Below are 24,046 nucleotides of genomic sequence, written 5' to 3' on the forward strand. Positions count from 1 at the left end.
GCGATATGATGGAGCATAGAGTATGTGATTTCCATGTACTATCAGATTCACACGCGATACTCTTCTCCTAGTAAATCTTAGCACCTTCGTCTTCTCCAGATTAATGGTCAGGCCATTAATCTTGGCATAATCCCATAGGGCAGAAGCAGAACATCTCAGGCCACCTATGGTGTTATAAAGACGACCAGATCGTCCGCATACGCTAATACCGCGCACGGTACTGTACCTCCTTTAGGAGGGCAGTTATCAACCTCGGCTAATGCTGCAGGGATATCGTACACATAGAGATTGTAAATCAGGGGTGCAGTAACGCATCCCTGTTTTACCCCACTGTCTTGGATCACCTTTCGGGTCATGTTTCCTTCCTGATTCAATCTTAGCCACGCCGTGGTATTTTGATGGAGTAATCTCAGGTAATATAATATACTTGACGGGCATCCCAATTTCTCTAACTTGGCGAAAAGCCTCTCACGGGGGATGGAGTCAAATGCGGCTTTAAAGTCAATATACAGGGCGTACAACGGGGGCTGCCCCTTACTATGTGCCCGTGTACAAAGTATATCCATGACCAAAAGGTTATGTGAGGTGGAAAAGTCCCGCCTAAAGCCTCATTGAAATCTGCTGAGTATTTTATTATTTTCTACCCATTTCTGCATCTCGTCAAGCAAAAGTGAGGCAAATAATTTGCCTGAGATATCAAGCATGGATAGCAACCTATAGTTATTAGGGTCAGTTCGACTTCCTTTTTTAAATACAGGAATTAGAATGGCTGTTTGCCAGGACTGGGGATAATCCCCTGCTCTAAGATCTTGTTAAAGAGTAGGGAAAACAAGTCAGCCCAAAATATGGGATAACTCTTGATCACTACGTTAGCTAGCCCGTTGGGTCCAGAGGCTCTACAGGACTTAAGAGCCGCTATTTTATTCCGTATTGCCTCCGCTGAGACATCGAAAGGCAACTGAGTGGGGGCCTTTTCCAAAGATCTATTCAAGGTTTCCTCTCCTCCTGAATTGCGGCCTAATAAGAATTTTTCCCATGTCTCCTTACTTATTGGATTAATTAAGGGGCCTTTGGTCTTCTCTCTGTTCTCATTTAGGAGTGACCAAATGCCACGGGAATTTCTAGAGCAGATAGTTTGTATCAACTGCTGGTATTTAAGATTTTTCTCAGTTATCTTAATGGTCTTAATCTCTGCTCTGTATCGATTTTTAATTTTTCTTAATTTCTCACGGTACAGGGCCCTGGACAGGTTCATAAGCTTCATACTTCGAATATCCGCTCTTAAACCTCTCTTAGCATCCCTGATTTCTCTATTGAATGGGAGTACAGCGCCCCCTGTTTTTAGCATATATCTCTTATTTGCCGTGGCATGCTGCCCTGAGAACCTGGTGATCCAATCTTCAATCTCATTTATCGCCATAAGTTTGAAGTCACAGAAGCCTAGAGATGAAATAGGTTCAAGAGCTTCAGTGGCCAATCTTATGTTTCTCTCGGACCACACTCTTCTGGATCCTGCACAGTTGGCTTGGATGTTACCCATGTTCAAAGGCGTGGGGGTAGAGCTAGGGCGGGGGATCCGGAATGTGCATTGCAGCGACGCATGGTCGCTCCATACATTAGGCTTCACGACCATATCGACCACTCTAGACTGCAGCTCGGGACACATAAATATGTAATCTAATGTACTAGATGATGATCCATTAGACCAGGTGTGTTTTCCCGGCGTATCTCCCAGAGTACGGCCGTTAATCATAGCCATATCCCAAGCTCCGAGCAATTGCAGCCAGCCTAATCCTTCAACCTCCCTCTTTCCATGGGTCATTGAGCACCTTACATTGAGATCAGGATTAGAGGATATAAGTGTTTCATCTATCATCTGACAATTGAAATCCCGCATGACCACCACGGCGACATTACCCGTTCTCAGCCACCAAGAGGCCAGTAAATCCTGTATTGCCTCTTGGAGTGAGTCACGGACCAACTCTCCTGGAGGGTTGTAAAGATTGATTAGCAGGAGCCTTCCCAGACCATTTTCGTCATAATATTCTACTTCTACTGCCAAAAGCTGCTCTTCCGCTTTACACTGAATCTTGCGGAACGTGATCGTATTTACTACCCCAATTAATAAGCCACCATATGGGCGTCCCTTACTGCCCCGTTTAGCCACTGATTGATGGATAACAAAACCGTCCAGGAGTAATGGGTCCAAAGACCATGTCTCTTGGAGACAAATGCAGCTATATTGTGACAGTAGGTCTACCGAGCCCTCCGCCCTCAAAAGGTGTGAGAAACCTCTGCAGTTCTATGACAGAAGTGAGAAGCATCAATGGTTCTTTAACAGTTGCGGAATGGACTCTAGGAGTGACTTTAGCACTTGCTGTATTTCAGCCAGGGCAGGGTTTTCCCCTCCTCCAGATTTAAGCATATTAACCGCAGGGGCCATTGTCATAGAATCCACTGGTTCAGGCAAAAAAACCTTCTCCAGTGGGACCACATCAATATCTATGTCCACAGCTAACAGATCTTCTTTGTATTTTCTAATTAAAGTTGCCGTAGTCAGAAAGGTACAATGTATAGCAGAGACATTAGGATTTGGGCCCTCCAGAGGTTCAATGAATAAGAAATCCTCAGATTTTAGGACACGGAGTTGAGGTATATGGTAAAGTCTTGCTAGTAACTCTGAGCGTGTTAACCAAGGATTTTTGCCACTGGGATACAGGTTCTTGATGTAGCAAATCCGATTCGTGTTTATATCATTCACTGACCTCTTCTGGGGCAATGATGGTGGCTCGACCACTTCTTCTTGCGGCCGTGGCTCAGGGATATACTCCAGCTGTGTATGCGTACTGGATTCCAGATCAGGCTCAGCAAACATCACAGATACATCCTCTACATCCGCTCCCGAGGGCTTCTCATCGGGTATCAACCAGTCTGATAGAGGGCCCTTTGCCTTGGCCGCCCTTTGGGCTGCTCTCGCCATTCTTTTCCTGGCCTTTTTTGATCGGGTCTCAGGTGCTGGGTTAAGTCCTGCTATAGGAGGTTGAGCACATTTTGCAGCGGACTTGTTTTTCAGTGCCTTTTTTGCCAATCTACGCTGTTTCCGTGTGGGAGGGGACAGGGGACTATGCTCCCGCTCTTGATCGTCTGCCTCCTCGGGGATTATCTCCATTATACTATTGCTGCTAGGTACATGTTGCGCCTCGCCCTCTTCCATCGCTACTTCCTGCTCGTCAATCTCATCAGCTATATGCAATGCAGTCGATAGATTAATTTCTGCCTCTTCACGAGGGAGGCCCATTGAACCTAATGCCGTGGTGATGATGTTAGTATTGGCCAGGAAACGTCCCGACATCTGTAGGAGTATCTTAAGGGCAAATTGCAAAGCAGTCACCGATGATTGAAGTTCAGTTATCTTTGCTGAGCTAGGGTGTTGTTCGGTATTATCTTCAATCTCATTATCTGGTACATCCTCCATCGATGCCATTACTAGATTAGGAGAAGCAGACAGACGTCCGCTGCTTCCCACAGCATTATGCTCCCCCGCGATGCTGTTCATGCTGTTTTCTTTCAAGGATGTTATACCACTAGATAGCCTCAGGGGAGTTTGTACCCGCATCTCTCTCTGTATAGTCAGGCAGAGATCTAGAAGGCAGTTATTGTCTATGTCATCAAAATTGGTGGTGTTTAGGGAGACGCCATCGTTATGTATCAATGTTGCAGTTTCCTCGATCACAGTGGAATTGGTGGCCAGGGGAGGATTCACAGAGAAAAACTCAGTTATGACCCCTTGCGCCACTGGCAAAGCATGTTTGGCATTCTTTCTAGCTTTACCCCCTTTCTTATGGGGCTCTTTAGGTTCCTTTATGGGTTGAGACTTGTTTTTACGTAAGTCATAAATCGAGTGGGAAGCTCTTCTGCCCCGCTGCATGTCTGCGTTATAACTCACTTCGATTCAGAGTCCAGATAATATAGATTACTCCAGACAAGGGTAGTAAAAGTGGGCTGGTGTTAATATGCAGGGATAATTCCCCTTATTCTGCACAGGAGAGATGAATGGATTTCCACCCTTTCCCCTCTTTCCCCGAGACCCTCCCTTACCAATATGGTATACCGGGGAGCGTTGTTAACCCGGATCAAAGGCCGAAGCCCGCAGTCTCCGGGAGATACTAGTAGACTCCCCTTCTTCTTCAAATCAGCTCCAGCTTACTTCCAAGGTAGGGGGTTGCACTATCTAAGCGGGACAGCCAGGTCGATGGAGGGTGTACCGGCTCCCAGCACTATAGCCAGCACTTGTGAGGAACTCGCTGCCTCTTCTAATCCCAGGCCCCTTCCTCCTATCAAGGAGAGAAGCCCACCAGGATGGAGCGCCCAGTGAGTATATACTCTCACACTGATTTATGAAGTGGGCACTGCAGAGTCCAATCCAGGCCATGCCCACCTCTTTCCGGGGGGCTCCTTGCAGAGATGAAGCCAATCACCCGGGACCTCCGCAGCTAACTGCGTTCCATGACGTAGCCTATTGGGAGCGGGTGCCGCAGGGAGCCAGAGGAAGCCGCCGCGCTGTGCCGTGCAATATTTATATCAACCGTGTAAATTTCATGTCACGGTGCGGCACGGCTCAGCGGCAAGCATCCACGTTATTCCGTTCCTCAGGTTCCTCAGAGTTCTCACCTGCTTTTGCCTGGACCTGCCTGCACTTCTCCCTGCTGACTGAATCTCTCTTTCTCCTTTGTTTCTCCCGTAAGATGTTTCTCCGTCGCTCGCTCCGTCGCTCGCTCGCTCACTTACTCGAGACACGAGATACGAGATTCGAGGAAAGAACCCACTAACGTGGGCTTGCGTGGATTTGCGTGTCAAGCCGCACCTCTTGCTTCAGCACCAGCACAGGCACAACTTCTCACAGAGGCCCCCTCCGACAACGTATTCCTTGCTGAACGGCTTCACTCGGCTTTACTGACACAATAAGTTTGTGTGCTTCTCAAAGTATGGAATATAGTACAGTTTGTGGTATTCAGTCCACAAACCTACACCACACAAGTACACCAAAAGGTCCAGACTTTGCTCAAAAACTGTAGCAGCCCTCTGCAATATGAGGTACTCTCAACACGCTGCAAGAAATGGAGTACTATTTTGCAAACATTCACGTGAAATGCTAAGGACCAGCTGACTGCTTTCCTACACGTGGGTAGACAGCTACAACACACCTGCACCTAAAACAAAGACAACGAAAAAGCTACAAGTATACATTACACAAATACAAGTGTAAGGACAAAGATGGCACCCACACTACCAATGCACAAATTGCCAACGTGCGTTGCACCATCCCCTCCTCCATGGGATGCTGGTGGATGGGAAATTGAGGTGAGAAGCAACCATGCAACATATAAGTGATTGGGTGAGTTGAAATGCAAGAGGCAATCAAGGAACAGACAGGGAAGATAAGAAAATTACATGGCAGGCCCTTCCAGACAATTGCTAGAACACTTTTGACAAAAACACCTGCACATTCACATAGGGTTCTGTGTTTGAAAAGGGGAAGGTCACAAGGACAACATTAATGCAAGGGCAAGCAAGTGGAATTAGGTTGATGAAAGTGATGATGGGTAACAAAGAAATAAGCAGCATCGACATATGCAAAATACATTGACATGCCATGCACAGAAATCAATTGCAAGGAAGTGGGAGTCTCGCAGTCATCATATTTACTGACATTTATAGTCCATCATTTACTGGCCTCCCCCATGCACAATAGCATCTGGACAAAGGTCAAAATGTCTTCAATGAAAAGGTCCATGCCTCTTTTTGAAAGGTGGACCCCATCTCTGTGAAACATCACTTCCCCTTTGATGAAGCCATGGTGTATAGTGCGAATTCTGTCATTCCCCTTTGTCAGTCTGACAAGCTCCCCATTGAGTTTCCTCACCGAGCAGTTGATAGCCGTTGCGTTCCCTGGAGTTCTCCAATCCCTCCTGGGAATCATCTGGGACCAGGCCTCCACAGTGTTTGCAAACCTCTGTGCGATCCATTCCAGTTCCGCCATGAGCTGCTCCCGTACCCCCTCTCGTCCCACAGACGCCAACTCATTTCCTCCCAGGTGCACCACTATAAGGTCTGGGGGGGCTTCTCCTTTTGTCTCGACATCGCTGATGGCTCCTCGGAGCTGATGAAGGCGCATTCCGCTGACCCCAAACCAATGCACCGTGAGGGCATCACTTCCAGACCCAGATGTGGTTGGCCCTCGGACAAGTCGTGCGGCCCTTTTGATGAAAGAGTGGCCAAAAATCCACACAACCCTCATCCTCACTAGGAAATGGAAATATGGACAGCCATACAGTTTACCAATTAGCACAACAATTGCGTCAACACATGGCTCTTGTAACAATCCCAGACACACACTTCACCCAATCGGACATGCACCTCTCATGTGAGATAACAGTAGGTCGATACGTATTTGGCACATTATTTTCAGGGGAAAGAGGTGAAGAAGACAGTATGTCACCTTGTGCCAATAACACAGTTGTTCTGGCGCAATTGTAATTAGTGAAGGTTTCTACTCCTGTGGGCCACCAACTGCACTGAACATTGGTAAGGTGACTTGCACATGCTACACCACTATACTTTGGCAGGGTGACTACTCTGCCAGAGGAAGTCCACAGCAAGTGTGCTTTGTACACTCTCTGAATATAGGTAGACAGACAGAATGTGCCCCATTTACCACACATGGATGCAACTTTAGACACTTTGATTGTGAGTGCTCCGGCCACAGCTCCAGGACCACTGGTGAACTTGGGGGCACTCGACTACCAAGGCAGAGAGGCGGCCAAGGTCACACACATCAACCACCACCACCCTACATCTCTGCCTGGCCAGCACTACAGCTTTCCCCTCCAGGAAGGGATGGGGACCCGGCCGGGGCACCCTGCACCCACTGCTGAATTTGGGGGACAAAATATCCACCTGGCAGATGGACACCGAAGGCCATTGACATCACCCCCCCAACGTCCTGCCCCTCTAGCTACCCTGCATTACAGCTTTTCCCCCTGCAAAAGGATGGGGACCCTGGTGGGGCTCACTGGGACCACTGCTCGAATTGGACCACATAAATGGGGACCGTTGCAGTAAAAGGAATGCGCTCTGCACCAAGTGTGCATAGCATGCTAAGAAAAAATTACCATCTGCATAACTACCGGAAATATTTTTGAAAGTTTGCTGCTACTTATGTCGGCCAAACTTTTCCTTCTTCAAATCAGCCACCTTCCTTTATGCAAGGCACACCCATCACTGGCCCCGAACCTCCCCACTACCCTTTCCCACCCATACCACTGACACTGCAGCCACAGTTTCTCCCACCACAGTAGCCTTCCACCCCCACATTACCAAGTAATATATGTAGTACTTACATAAGTCAGCGATAGCATTTCAGTAGCCGCAACTACAAAGGAAACATACAAAAATCACATTCAGTGCTTTGCGTACCAATAACACATCCAAACTGTCTGGCAGCTATCTGTACATTTTTCAGTTCCATCCACCAGATACATGACACTTCTCTGTCATCCACCACCACTGGACTGCACACTGATTGGAAATGGAAATAAGACAGTGGGCGAATGGCATCACCCAGCACAAAAAAAAAACTCCTGGAAATCATCTGGGACCAAGCCACCAGTGTTTGGAAACCTCTGTGCAATCCATTCCAGTTCCTCCATGAGGATCTCATGTATACCTTCCCCTCCCACCGACGCCAAATAATTTCCTCCCAGGTGCAACACTGTAAGGTCAGGGGGGTGTATCTCCTTTTGCCTGGACATCGCTGATGGCTCCTCTGAGCTGTTGAAAGCGCTTCCCCCTGACCCCAAACTAATGCACCGGGAGGTCATCCCTTTGAGACCCAGATGTGTTGGCCCCCAGAAAAATTGTGCAGCTTTTTGGATGAAAGTGTATCCAATTATCTACGCAGCCCTCATCCTCACTAGGAAATGGAAACAAGTTAACTCCCATGTATATGGCCAGACCTACAGTTTACCAAATAGCACAACGATTGCGTCAAAAAATTGCCCTTGTAACAATCCCAGACACACACTTCCCCCATTCTGACATGCACCTCTCATGTGAGATAACAGTAGGTCGATACATAAATGGCACATTCTTCTTAGGGGGAACAAGGTGCAGAACACAGTATGTCACCTTGTGCCAATGACACAGTTGTGCTGGCGCAATTGTCATCACAGAAGGTTTGTGCTCCTGTGGGCCACCAATTGCACTGCACGGTGGTACAGTGACTTGCACATGCAGCACCGTTACACTTCAGCAGGGTAAGTATTTTGACAGAGGAAAAGAACTCCACAGCCAGTGTGCTTTATATGCTCTATGAATATAAGCATCCTGACAGAATGTGCGCCATTCACCACAAATGGATGCAATTTTCGACAGTTTCATTGTGAGAGCTTCAACTATAGCTCCAGGACCACTGGTGACCTTGGGGGCACTCAACTAAAAAGGCAGACAGGCACCCAAGGGCACACATATCAACCACAACCCTCCTATCTCTCTGTCTGGCCAGCGCTACAGCTTTCCCCTCCAGCAAGGGATGGGGACCCTGCCGAAGCACCCTGCACCTACTGCTGAACTTGGGGGAGAAAACACCCACATGGGAGATGGGCGGCCAAGGCCAGTGACATCACCCCCCAACATTTCTGCCCCTCTAGCTAACCTGCGTTACTGCTTTGCCCCCTGCAAAAGAATGGGGACCCTTGCGGGGCTCACTGGGACCACTGTTGGAATGAAACGGTGATCGTTGCTAAAAAAAGGAATGAGTTCTGTACCAAGTGTGCATTGCATGCTCAGAAGAAATGACCCTCTGCATTACTACCAAAGTTTTTGCAAAATTGTTGCTAATTATGTTTAGCAAACTTTTTTTCTGCAAAGCAGCCCCCTACCTCAATACAAGGCACACCCATCACTGCCCCAGGACCTCCCCACTACGCATTCCCACCAACACCACTAACACTGCAGCCACAGATGCTCCCACCACAGTAATCATCCACCCCCACATTACCATAGCTATCCACAAAAGTAACATATGCAGTGCTTACATAAGCCAGCAAAAGCTTTCCAGTAGCCACAACTGCAAAGGAAACAAAAAAGAATTACATTTAGTACTTAGCCTACCAATAACACATTCACACTGTTTGTCCACTATCTGTTAACTTTTCGATTCCTTCCACCAGATACATAGCATATCCGAGTCATCTACCACCACGGAAGGCTAGACTGAACACTGATAGGAAATGGAAATAAGACCAATGAGCGTATGGAAATCCCCAGCACAAACAAAAGCTAGTACGCATGGCTTAATGGCACACTGCCCTCCAAGGGGAACAGCACTGTTCAGCTGGTCTGGAGGGCAATTTGTGCACTACCCTGGCAAGTGTGTCCCTGGCCACCCAATACTTCCCCAGAGCCCCCACTCCCGTTCACTCCACGAACACCACAGGCCCAGTTCCCACCCACCCAGTAGCAATCTGCCCTCCGCATACTATACAATGTTGAAATAACCAAAAGTCCATACGTACGTAACAAGGGAGAAGTTTGAACTGCACAAGACCTGTAAAGGGAAGAAGAAAAAAATATCTGTGTCAGCCCAGCCAAATACCAAACCACCCAAACAGGCCCTCCATTGAATTGGGCAGTAGGTTGTAGGCACCCTGGGGCCAGATATGATATGATATGGCATTTATAACGCACCTATACAGAAGTGTTTCAAGGCATAACAAGCCAAGGGAGGGGGAACAAAGGGAGAACAGACAATAATCCTACTAGGCCAGCTATCATTCAGATGGCCCACTAATGTGCCCATCTGCATCAAGCGAAGTTTGGTAAACAAAGAAAACAATTGAAAATGGTAGCCTGCACCTTGGGGGGGCTGAGGGGTACCCTACACTGCTGGTTAATTTTGTAATGTAAAGGGGGGTGCCCCTCTCCACCCCCACCAAAATTGGTGGGCGGCGCATCTCATGTAGCCCTCCCCGGGGCAGATAACGGGGGCTGTCCTGCACTCCTTCCTGGGTTCAGGTGTCCCTTCCTAGGAGCAGATATCTGGTCCCAGGGAGGGCTGCATGACATGGCACCCACTCCATTGCGGGTAGGGGGGTGGGGAGATCAACGCCCAATCCTGTTAGAAAATTCCCTATCCATTTGGGGTGCCCCACAGCCCCTCCTAAAATGCGTTCCACCATATTCCCTTTTTTCCTTTGGTAACCCAACTCCCCTTGGTGCAGAGGGGCACATTGGTGTGCCAATCTGGCCCGGGGTGCCCAAACATTACTGTCCCACCTTTTTTGGGGCCACTCTCCCCTCTCACCCCAAATGTGTGGCAGGGGAACCTCACGCAGGCCCCCCGGCCCTCCTACAAATGGCTGCATGAGGTACATGCCCCCTCCATTTGGGATGGGGAAGAGGGCCCCCAGCGGGTGGGGCAGTAAGGCTTGGGCACTCCAGGGCCAGATTGGCACACCAATGTGCCCCTCTGCACCAAGGCAAGTTTAGTAAACAAAGAAAATGATTAAAAATGGCAGGCTGCCCTTTAGCGGGGGCTGAGGGGCCCCCTACACCGCTGGAGAATTTTCTAATGTGAAGGGGGTGCACCTTTCCACCCCTACCCCTATTGGAGGGGCGGTGCATCTCATGTAGCCCTCCCCGGGGGCAGATAAGGGGGGGGGCTGTCCTGCACTCCTCCCGGGGCTCAAGCGTCCCTTCCTAGGAGCAGATATCTGGTCTCAGGGAGGGCTGTATGACATGGCACCCCCTACATTGCATATGGGGGGTGGGCGGATCAATGCCCCATCCCATTACAAAATTCCCTGCCCCTTTGGGGTGCCCCACAGCCCCCCTAAAATGCGTTCCACCATTTTCCCTTTTTTCCTTTGGTAACCCAACTCCCCTTGGCACAGGGGGCATATTGGTGTGCAAATCTGGCCCCAGGGTGCACAAACCTTACTGCCCCACCCACTGGGGGGCCTGTCCCACCATTTTGGGGGCCCTTCCCCCCTCATCCCAAATAGGTGGCGGGGGCACCTCATGCAGGCCTCCCTGGGCCTCCTACAAACGGCTGCATGAGGTACACCCCCCTCTATTTGGGGTGGGGGGAGAGGGCCCCCAAGAATTGTGGGAAAGGCCCCCCAGTGGGTGGGGCAGTAAGGTTTGGGCACACTGGGGCCAGATTGGCACACCAATGTGCCCCTATGTGCCAAGGCAAGTTTACTAAACAAAGAAAATAATTCAAATTGGCAGGCTGCCATTTAGTGGGGGATGAGGGGCCATCTACACCACTGGGGAATTTTCTAATGTGAAGGGAGGTGCACCTCTCCACCCCCACCCCAATAAGAGGGGTTGCGCATATCTTGTAGCCCTCCCTAGGGGCAGATAAGGGGGGACTGTCCTGCACTCATCCCTGGCCTCAGGCGTCCCTTCCTAGGAGCAGATATCTGTTCCCAGGGAGGGCTGCATGACATGGCACCTACTCCATTGCGGGTGGTGGGTGGGGGGTTCAATGCCCCATCCCAATAGAAAAATCCCTGTCCCTTTGGGGTGCCCCACAGCCCCCCCTAAAACGCGTTCCACCATTTTGCATTTTTTCCTATGGTAACCCAACTCCCCTTGGCACAGAGGGGCACATTGGTGTGCCAATCTGGCCACGGGTGCCCAAAACTTACCAGCCCACCCACTGGGAGGCCTGTCCCACCGTTTTTGGGGACACTCTCCCCCCTCACCCCAAATGGGTGGTGGGGGCACCTCATGCAGGCCTCCCTGGGCCTCCTACAAACGGCTGCGTGAGGTACACCCCCCTCCATTTGGGGTGGGGGAAGAGGGCCGCCAAAAATCTGTGGGACAGGTCCCCCGGTGGGTGGGGCAGGAAGGTTTGGGCACCCCAGGGCCAGATTGGCACACCAATGTGCCCCTCTGCGCCAAGGCAAATTTAGTAAACAAAGAAAATAATTCAAAATGGCAGGCTGCCCTTTAGCAGGGGCTGAGGGGCCCCCTAGACCGCTGGGGGATTTTCTAATGTGAAGGGGGGTGCGCCTCTCCACCCCCTCCCCAATTGGAGGGCGGCGCATCTCATTTTGCCCTCCCCGGGGGCGGATAAGGGGGGGCTGTCCTGCACTCCGCCCTGGCCTCAGGCGTCCCTTCCTAGGAGCAGATATCTGGTCCCAGAGAGGGCTGCAAGACATGGCACCCACTCTATTGATGGTGTGGGGGGGTCAACACCCCATCCCATTAGAAAATTCCCTGTCCCTTTGGGGTGCCCCACAGCCCCCCCTAAAATGCGTTCCAACATTTTCCATGTTTTCCTTTGGCAGGGCCACCTCATGCAGGCCTCCCTGGGCCTCCTACAAAAGGCTGCGTGAGGTACACCCCCCTCCATTTGGGGTGGAGGGAGAGGTCCACCAGAAATTTGTGGGACAGGCCCCCTGGTGGGAGGGGCAGTAAGGTTTGTGCACCCTGGGGTCAGATTGGCACACCAATGTGCCCCTCTGCACCAAGGCAAATTTCGTAAACAAAGAAAAAAATGGAAAATGGTACACTACACTTTAGGGCAGGCTGAGCGGCCCCCTAAACCGCCAGGTAATTTTTTAATGTAATGGGGGTGACCCTCTGCCCCCCCACACCAAATGCAAGGGGGGCATCTTATTCAGCCCTCCCTGGGAGCAGATAAGAGGGGGCATCTCATGCAGTCCTCCCTGGGGTCAGATGCCCCTTCCTAGGAGCAGTGATCTGCCCCCAGGGAGGGCTACAAGGAGTGACCCCATTTCCCCTTGGGGTGAGGGGGAGAGGGCCAACCCCCTTTTCTGTAAAATAAATCCCCTGTGGCTAGTACCCCCCACTCCCACCCAAAATTCCCTTTTGTTATTTTTTTTCATTTTGCCTCTTCCCTGGGGGCAGATGATCAGCCATCTGCCCCCAGTGAGGCCCTAACCTGCAGACCCCATCCTTTGGGGAGCCTACAAACTAATTCCTGGTGGCCCTCCCCCCACCTCCCAATTGGATGTGGCCACCTCATGTATTCCTCGCTGGGTGCATACATCTGCCCCCAGGGAGGGCTACAAGGGGTGTCCCCCCTTTCCACTTGGTGTGGGAGTGGGAGGGCCACCACCCTTTCAGGGGGGCAAAATAATCCTGGGCCCCCCCTCCTGCGCCCCCCCAATTCCCGTTGATTTTGTTTTCATTTTTTTTTTTTATTTTGCCCCCTTCCCTGGGGGCAGATGATCAGCCATCTGCCCCCAGGGTTTATCAGATATGTGCCCCCATGCTTGGGGATCTGCTTAATGTAAGCAGCGCCCCTCACCCCCACATCACAAATGTATCCCTGGTGGTCCAGTGGGATTTCTGGTCACGGATCGAGCACTCTGCACCTGATCTGTGACCAGCAATGCATTCATAAATGGTGTCGTGGGAGAATCTCCCCTTTCCAATGACACAACTTTTTCAAGAATCCCTGGTGGCTATTGGGGCCCAGGGCCCCAAACCCCCTCCCACCTCCCCCCTTCATTCACATTTTTTGTTTTGTTTTTTGTTTTCTCCTCACCTCTGGGGGCAGATGATCACTGCCCCCAGGGGTCTCCATTGCTGTGGAGCCATGATTTGGGGGTTTGGGGGAAAGGGGGCTGCTTACATAGTAAGCAGCCCCCCTCCCCTGCTCCCAAAACAGATCCCTGGTGGTCTAGTGGGCATTGCTGGCCACAGATCGAGCTCTGCACCCGATCCATGACCAGCAATGCTGTCACACAAGGTATCGTTGGAAAGGGGAGAATCTCCCCATTCCAACGATACCTGCCTCGATCTCCGGCTTGAAATACTGCCAGAGATCGAGGCAGAGGGAGAAGGGCTCTCACCTTCTCACTTCACCGCGGCAGCCGAAAATTACTTTCAATTATTACAATTACTTTCAATTTCAGGTCGGCGTGTGTCACGCACGCCGACGTGAAATTGAAGGTATCCAACCCCCGGGCAGTGAAGGGGGACCTCCCCCTCTCATAGCCCGGGGGTTGGATTACAGTTTTGTGCGATCTCTGCTGTGCAGGGATCACACAAAACAGAGTGCCGAAAACGATGAGGTATCTCGTCCTTGGAAACAGGGAGGGAATTCCAAGGACGAGATACGTCGTCCTTGGCACTAAAGAGGTTAAGAGATAGATTGGTGAGAGCTGAGAGACTGGCAAAAGAAAGACAACTCCTGTTGAAGACACAGAACAAGGGTACATTTCCCTAACTGAATTGCACACACTGCAATAATGTGATCAAAGGAGATACTATATCCCATCCACAAACAGGTAAGAGGATTAATATAAGAGACTTTGCCACCTGCCTGTCCTCTGGGATTATCTACTCTATCAAATGCCCATGCGGGAAACTTTACACAGGACAAACTACAAGACCTGCCAAAGATAGGTGATCTGAACATAAATGAACCATGAGATGTAAAAACACTTAATCACCTGTGGCCAGACACTTTGTAGAACATCAGCACACCATTGCCCAGACTAAATTTCAAGTCATTGAAGTTGTCAAACGACCACAGAGGGGCAGGGATTATCAGACCCTGCTGGCTCAAAGAAAGAAATATTGGATCCATCTTCTGGACACTCTACAACCTGGGGAACTAAATGAGGAATTCTCCCTAGATTCTTTCATATAGGGATGTAAGAGTTGGCATGACCCCACAGGTTATGTCTATGTCATGAATCACCTCAAACTCCGTAATAGTTTTCACCACTATGGATCTGGAGACAGTAGAAGAAGAATTTTTCCTACAACTGTAACCCTTTGTTGTTTTAAACCGACAAGCAAAGGGGTCTAGTAGTCGGAAGATAGGACATCACTCCCGAACAGCTTTATGTAAAAGAAATAACACAGGTTACTATCCAGTAGTACTAGGATGTCTCCCTGCCCTGCATCAGAAAGGTTCCCAGCTGGATGTAATATCAGTAGGCGAAGAGGACAGGGAAGGAATCAAGGAAGTGACGTCCAAAAGCACACCCAGAAACCTATGAAAGCATAGGAGGACCCAGCATTAAAGAATAGAACAGACAGTAATCCAGAAAGAAATACTACCAAACTGATCAGATCTTACCATAAGCCAAGGTCTGGGACATTCAGAGTTCAAGGGCAGTATCAGTCTTGCAATGCCAGGTGGAAATCCGGAGAGGAGACACCGTTCCAAAAGAGACACCTATACCGCCGGCACGAGGACGCCTATGCAACAGACAGGAAAGTGTATCTAGTTCCAAGCTGCCGAAAAACACCACCTATCCCGCCGGCACAAGGACACATAAGGGGAAGCAGGAATGTGTCTATATATATATCCGGGTTGATGATGTGATGCAGAAAGATGGTAGCCGGAATTCCAAGGTAGAATATCCCAGACAACCAAGAACCAGAGAAGAACAATGATCCAAGAGCAAGAGCCAAGCGGGTCCGTAATAATCCAGGTAAGTACAAGGAGACAAGACCAAAATAGGGCAAACCACAAGCAATCCAATCAGCAGTCCAAGGTTCGGTACACACAAAGGCAGAGTGTCAATAGGTAGTTCCAAGAGGTATCCAAAAGCAGGCCGAGGTCAGAGAATACGAAGAAATCCAAAACGAAGCGCCACCAGATTGTACACAATAATGCTCAATCAGAAGCACCGCCGCATCTTCTCTTTACGGCTTTATTTCCGGACGCGAGCATATCGGCGTGATGATGTGTCACGTGACACCGCGTCACGTGACGTGAATGTCAGTTAGGCGTCCGTGGTGCCATGGCAACTGCAAACGCATGAGAAACGAGTGCTGTGGCAAGGCGTGCCCGTACCCCTGACTGGGAACACAGGGCGCTGGGCAGGTAAATGTAATCTTTTGTGGCCAAATCGGAGTGCACTCCTGACAGTCTAATTGAGCAAATATATAGTTGTTCATCCTTCACAGATTATATGAAATTGGTAATAGTTGTGCCTGGACCTGAGTGCATTGACAAAGGTTAACAACTTTGGAAGTATGTTAGTCAAAATGTTCATTATGTATCAAGAACAATTTTCATCAGACAGTTGTAAAAATGATAATCTTTGCAATATGTTCCTCCTCAATTGCAACTATACACTGGAACATGACCCTGTACTTTAAACAAACTACTGCCATGAAGAAGTTTGCACACAGTATATCTTGATGTTCAACGTAATTAAGTATTATATTTGTATGACATATCTGGCTTAGTGAGCCCTGAGCAACTCTTTTTGTTCAAAAGTCTTCAAAATTCTCCTTAAAAAATACATTTTAATATTTTCCTGTCATTATTTGATCCTACATCCAGTCTCTTAAGGTCCCCATTTAGTGAACCCAGTAGATACATTTTCAGTAAATGAGTTGCTTTGTCCATTGAGTTTCGACCCACATCTGGCTAAACTTTGTACACCAGATTTGGGAGACATATATGTATCCCCCCTATTGGGACATAGAAACATATGGACAGAACGCTCACTTCAATGGGTGTACCTTCTGTCCTTCTAAACTTGACATACGAATTTGTCCTTAGCATACTGCTCTTTCTTCTAAGGTGAGGCTCAAATTAACCAATTTGTAAATTTCACTTGAAGATATATGTTCACTTACTGTGCATATATTCATGGGTGCCAACTTTTGATTTTCACTATGAGTGCAGAAAGCACCTATGCATATGTTATTCTTGCAGCTGGTCATTTTTTAACGTTTCTGTGCTGCTTAAATGTGGTTAGCTGGGGTCGTGTGAAGTATCAGAACAGGCATCAAGAGACCGGCCATAAAACAAGGGGCTTGGATATCGCTGCTTAACCAAAGTGTGTGGCCTATGGCAAATAATATTATCTCAGTACACGTTGCCTAAAAACATTGTGAGTGCTCAAAACCTCCAATCTTTTACACATTACAATTTGACGGTCAAAACAGGACACAATCAATTTGTGATTGATTAACTTATTTAAGTGATGGGTTACAAGTGTTTTAAAATATAGAGCAGACGTGCCCACTGGCCATGGCCAAAGGCCATAGCTAGTGGTTTTGTAGTGTTCGGCCGTGCCCAGCAGCCATAAGGTCATGGCTTGTGGTCTAGTAGCATTTTTAAATGGACAGTGGGTGAAGACCGTGCTAGTGGTCTGAAAGCGTTCTAAAAAACTATGGAATAACGAAACCCTTGAAATTCAAGGAAATATCTTTAGTTGCAGGGACGTTAAGGTGAGCAATGCATTGTAACAAAACCTTTGAAATTCTAGGAAAAGAATTTAGTTGCAGGGGTGTTAAGGTGAGAACTTAATGCAACAAAACCCCTGAAATTCAACTAAGGCCACCTTAACTTTATGCCCCCTATTGCGCAGCCTAGGACCGCAATGATGACATTCCAAATCACATCACTGATACCATCACTGGTGACAACACTAATTACATTATATATATTGTATATAACCTATCTTTGATGTCATCATTGTGGTGATAGGCTGTGCAACAGGTGGAACAAAGTTAAGGTGGCTTTAGCTGAATTTCACGTTTTTCTGCGCTAAGTTCTGACCTTAACGTCCCTGTAACTATAGTTTTTTCCTTGTATTTATGTATGAATCCCCCATCTAAACGTATTAGGTGGAACCCTAGTAACATTGAGAAGGCCAAGTTTCAGGCTTTAGTCTGCCTATCATCTTTTTTATTGTAATGTGAAAATCTGGACCATGTAATGCAGTTTTTGGAGGTTATTATAGGCTGCATCAAGAGGTATGTGAGCTGTGAAATCTTGTATTTTGGGGGACCACAGCACCAAGGCAAGGTTTGGTGTTGGATTTAAGATCATCCCTCACCGCCATCACTTTGATAAGCAGTTGAGCAATAGCAAAAGGACCCTGCATGCAGAACTACATAGGGCTGCTATTTTATTACCATAATCTGATAAGAATATACCAGCAGTGCAGAGTATTTGCTTGAATTACCAGAAGTGGCTAAAAAGCCACAAAAAAAAAACATTGAGCGTAAAAAATGTAACGTTTGGTGGATAGCTCACAACCAAATGATATAGTTTATATTGTAAGCGACAGTCCTAGTACTGTAAGTGGTGTTTCCCATAGTGACTGAATAGCACACATCAATGTCATGCTTGGTATTGCTGCTGTGCTCAAATTGGCAGTACCCATCAGTAAAGATCGATGGCAATACACTTTGAATTACTTGGACTTGGCCAACATCATTTACACAATTAAATCCTCCAGAGCGACTGGCACGGATGGGCTTTGTAATGTGTTAATAAAGGTGATTCACAATATTTGGGCTAAGGCTTTAAACTGGTTATTCCATTGGATCAGCGTATCCAATAAGCTTCCGGCCACTTGGACCAAGAGCATTATCATCCGAGTACACAAGAAGAGGTCTCAAGCGGACCCAAATAATTATCATTTGCTGGTTGATGCTTGATGCCCCTTCTAAGATCTTTGCACATGTACTTTTACTATAATTAAATAAGTGGATTGATGATAATACGATCATAACATTCAGTCAAACTGTTTTGTGGACAGGGGAAGTATGACCATTAATGCACTGGCATTAGTTTCAGCAGGCCTGGCTGACAAGGAAACAAATGGTCTCTATGATATTCATAGACTGCAGTGCGTCTTTTGATACTATGGTTAGGAACAGACTTTGGATTAAGCTGAAGAATTGGAATATAACACCTGGTGTAGTTAGCATGATCATTACCCTACATGATAAAACCCGGGTTAAAATACGAATGGACAATCATTGCTCCTCAACCGGTTAGATTAACACCAACACTGGTCTGAAGCAGGGAGCATCCTTGCTGCCACCCTTTTCAACCTTTATTTGGTTGATTAGGCTTGGGACTGGAAAATTCTGCTTCTTGTCCAGCAAATTTAGGGAGGATTGGCATGCGGTGGCTTGCATATGCTGACGATGTTGCGGTCTTGGATTGTAACCCAAATGGGGCTGCAGATCACATTGAATGAACTCTCTGAATATACCAAATAAAACTCCCTTAAGATTAATATCGGGAAGACCAAGATTATGGTATTTCGTCCGAGATTCTCTATTGCTCATGTAAAATACACCTGACAACTCGACCAAGAACCTGTAGAGGAGGTGACCACATATCGATACTTGGGAATTATGTTGGACTCCTCCCTTAATTGGAAGGCACATTTGGAACAGGTTGAGCTCAAGATACTTCAGCTGATGGGTGTCACATCAATACAGAGGATATTCAGTTGGGGTGATGCTTAAGCTATGCTTGGCCAAGCTTCTACCATTGCTATTGTATGGTTCTGAAATTTGGGCCAATAGTAAATGCCTTAAAATCTAAAAAATAGAGCAGACTGCACTGAGGAGATTGCTATGGCTCACAATAGTAACTCCATCTGAATACATATATATTGAGTTTGATATTGTCCAAATACGAGCTAAGCATCTACTATGCTGCTTATATTGGAAATTAGGCATTGTCACTGATGATAACATGCAAGACCTATTATGGAATGTTATCGTGACTTGTAGGCAACACTTGGGAAAGAATATTATTATCAATATTCTGTAAAACTGTGAGCACTGGGCTACATAGTTGCCACAGAATGTATTTAACAAATATTTCACATTTTATAGAACAAGTGTTAGTGAAATTGTGCTCATACATTATTGGGAGAAAATGCATGTGAGTCTGACCGCAAAAGGTTTGCTGGTATATTTGTTCAGTAAATTCCTAAGAGAGTGAATACACCTAAATACATCCAAGGTTGCATAGGGTATATTTCAGTATGGGAGTACATGAAACTCAAATTTGACACCAGTATTACCCTTGAAGTGACGAGTGTCCATTATAGGAGCCCGAAGGAAGAGAGGTTATGTAGACTTTTTGGAGAACAAGCAATTGAATCTGTAAGACATCTGTTTTTAATGTGTCCTTCAGTAACACATTTGAGAATTAAATATTTGGCTGTAGCTAGCCTGACTTTGGAATGTAATAAGTGCTTTCCATTGATAACATTTGGATTCTTTGTATGTGTTTTTATGTCTAATAACATTGATATTGTATTTATTATATGATGAAATGTTGGTTTCAAATCAAAAATATTTAAAATATTTGTATTTGAGGATTTTTCTTTTTATGTAATGTTTTATTTGGACATTTGATTATTTTGTGTCTATTGTGTCAACTGTATAATACTAATCACAATACAAATAATAATAACAAATATTTTAACATTTTACTACAGTGGTAATTATGATATTCCTATTTTTATTACCATGTATTATTTAACATCACACATTCACTACAATCTTTCAGATTCCTAAATAAATTGATTCCTGAGTAACTTCAGGATTACAAGTAAATCAGTACTTATTGTGGAATAATTATAGGAAATTACATCAATTGGTGCACTCAAACGCTGGAGGAGGTATTCACATTTCGGCCAACAGTAAAGTATCATTCCACCTACCTCATGACTTAGTCCTTACATTCTTAAAGAGCTCCACAGATTTCTTCATAATAGTGTCTAGAAAAGTCATCATCAGACATCAGAAACTCACGTTAAAGATTTTAAAGCAATTTATATGTCAAGTGCACTCAATGAGATGGGCTAAATGCACTAACTCTGGGGTTAGGATAAGGCAATTGTTCCACGTTTGTTATGTTGCATTAGTTGATTTACTCTTTGATAGTACTTGTGTTTACCCAACACACACACCTTTACATTGCTAAATGTTACCTCAAACTCCTACATCTCTGCAAAGCTTCCTCATCAAGTCCAGCATAAAACTCCACTTAAGATGTTGGTCTAATAACTGATTATCTTCACTCCTAACATATGCAACATTTCTATCTGTGCTCTACCACTACCTTTGCAAAACCAACTCTAGCTTCTTTTTGCTCTGATCCTCTACCTGCACATGCTTCGCTAACCTTCAGCCATGCTGCCCCCACTTTGTCACTCTGTCTTGTCCTCTTTATCTGCTAATTACTTTTCCCCTACTTCTCATGCAAGAACATAGACATGCTAACTTCCCTTCTGACCTTCCCACCTACTACCCCTTTCCCTGTCACACTCTCACCTCTTTTATCTTTTCACTTGGATTGGGCGCCCTAACTCTTTTGCTTACTGAGTCCATATTGGGCCCGTTATCCATTGCTGTCATATTTACCACAGAATTCTGAGTGTGGAGGTAAAGTAGAGGATCACCTACAGCAGAGGTGAATCTTCCACTTTACCTCCAGAAATTGGTGCAATTATTGCACATAGTAATTACATCATAATCACTGTGGAGTCCTGGGGACTCCCGACATGTGGTTATACACTGCTCTTCCACCACTCATAATCCAGAGGCAAGCCCATGAGATTGAGTGACGATAATAGTAGATGAATGCTGGTAACTCAGTACATTTACTGCAGTTTTACCACCAAACCTGTAATGAGGACCATTATCTGGAAAAGCCAATTCATCATGTGCCCTTTGGACAATGTATTTCCTCAACTATTCCGGCCTTTGAAACCACTTACCTGTTTCTTTCTTCTCACTTTAACCTTTGTCTTGACGCAAGGATCTTCACCATCTCCTTCAGATTAATCACTTTACTAACTATCCTCAAACAAATGCCACCACCAAATGTCATGCTTTCTCTATTCTCCCAAATGACCACTAAGTTTTTGAGTGGGAGGTCTTTTACCAGTTCACTACCCACCCTGATGTTATTGATCTCTGTGACACCCTTAAATCTGAGCTTTGTAGCTCTCACTCCATGCATAAGGCACTGCCCTATACCTCCAGACTGCCTGCCATATTTGTCCTTGACATTCCAGCAGCATTCAACATTGTTGACCTCCCTTCTCTCTATCTAACCCTTTCCTACCTTGCTATCTAAAATATGGAAAAACAACGCACATACATTTGAAAAAGTTAATTCTACATTGTCAAGAAAACACATGATCCCACTCAAATCCATGTGGGAGCTCACTAGAATTTTTCATCCTTAAAAACTACTCTTTACAGTCTTCACTACCTCTGTTCTTAGGCTCCTCTTATCTTTTGGGTTTCATACCACCTACACTCTGGTAATTATCAGAATGTCCAATCCTATCCCACCTGTATCCCTGACATCTCCTTTCATATCTCTAATTATCTTTTATACTCTGCGACTGCATGGCACTTTATTGTCTTATGCTCAACACCTCCAGGAAGAAGGTGGCATATCTGCTGGCCGCTCATGCTCTATACTTCCTTCCCTAACACTTACCTGTTCCCTCTAAAATTATCTCACTGTCCCTAAAATACTTAAAACTTGTAGTCTTCTTCTACAGTGTTTTTTAAGTCTAATCCACTAAGCAATCACTGCCACTGGTTCCTCTGCAAGTGACAACCTATTGATCATTAATGTAATGTGCCTACTCCATATCTGTTACTTTTCAAGAATTCTCATTTAATGTGCTTCTTTATTTTCAGTAAACTCAACGATTACTCTAACCTGCTCTGAGGTCTGCATCTGCAACACTGATCATATGATTTATCTTATTAAATGTTTAGCCATTTGAAGAAATAATTAGCCATTTCTAGTGAACCCTCCCAGACAATCAAGATATTGTCGATAAACTGAGTCCAGAGTTTGATCTGTTATCTAAATAGATTGCTAGGGGCATATATAGTCCCTTTTTCAAATGTCTCTACATATAGATTGGCTAGGCCAAGGGTTATGATTGCCCCCATTGCTGTTCTTTCCTGTGGCCTCAACTACATCGGTAAGACCAACAGAAAAATCAAATCCTGAATAATAGAACACAAAAGTTGTCTAAAAAATAAAATTGAGCAAACCCCAACAGTAAAGCACTTCATGGCTAAAAATCATGGATGGGAAGATTTTCGCTGGGCAGTGCTACAAGTGGTAAAATGACAAAACCAACAGATGAAAGAAGAAAAACTGTTCAAAAGGGAACAAGAATTTACTTTCATGACAAAAAGTTACAACAAAGGTCTGAACGAGACGGTGGAGTGGAATAAAATAAAGCACTAATGGGAGATATATTACACGCCCCGCGTTAGCGGTCATGCCGTTATGGTTAAGTTGCTAAACTCATAGGAAGAGCACTTTTTCAGTGGCTTATAACTTCGCTCCTCCTGGAGGAATCCTCACCAAACTTTGAAAACAATGTGTATGGCTGGCTCTGGATTATTTTGCCAAGTTGGGCGAGGTTTCGTGCAGGAGGGGGGCAAAGTTATAGGGGTTGCCAAAGAAATGTTTTTCCATAGACTGAATGGGCAAAAACTTTGTGCATGGCTACAGCCGAACGGCTGGATGGATTTGCACCAAATTTTCAGCAGGAGCGGGGGGTTTGGTTCAGAAAGAGTGCTTTTGTGTGTTTGGTAGAAATCGGACCAGTACTTTTGTTGCAAAGAACTGAAATGTACGTCCCAAAAAATGTGTGATATCTGGGACCGCTCTGCAGACCCATTTCCCTGTTCGTTCTGCGGACCGAAGTCTTATTGGCCTGCGGTACGCCGTGCTGTGGGCGAACATTGGACATGGCTGGTGGTTGGCAGAAGAGTGTGCTGTGCATCAAAGGTTTTGGGAAACACTGCCATGGGTTATTGGAAGACGGTGTTGTGGTGTGTGTGGTAAGGCTCTAAGCCATTGTGTGCATGGGTGGGCCTCTTGTGTGTAGCAGTGTGCACAGTAAAACTAGCCATATCTGTCTATGCTCTGGCATTCCATTTCCTTGTTCACTGCGCAGTCAAAAAGTTGATTTCAACACAGTGTACAGTGACCGTATGTGTGTCAAAAGTGTCCCATGACGGCGGCATATTGTATCGGAGGGCTATGCAGGAGTGAAAGGGCTGAAAACCATTGTATATGGCATCTGAAGGTGGGAAGATGGGACGGAAAGGGTGCAGGAGTAAGAAGTGGTTCATGTGATACATCTCATTAGAAGAAGACGGTGGTCTGCCAGCTCTATCCATGCATGCTCCGCCAATGCGTGGATACCTCAACAGACACCAATCT

The sequence above is a fragment of the Ambystoma mexicanum genome, chromosome 5p, assembly GCF_040938575.1.
Source record: "Ambystoma mexicanum isolate Mex_15411 chromosome 5p, UKY_AmexF1_1, whole genome shotgun sequence".
Taxonomy (NCBI): domain Eukaryota; kingdom Metazoa; phylum Chordata; class Amphibia; order Caudata; family Ambystomatidae; genus Ambystoma; species Ambystoma mexicanum.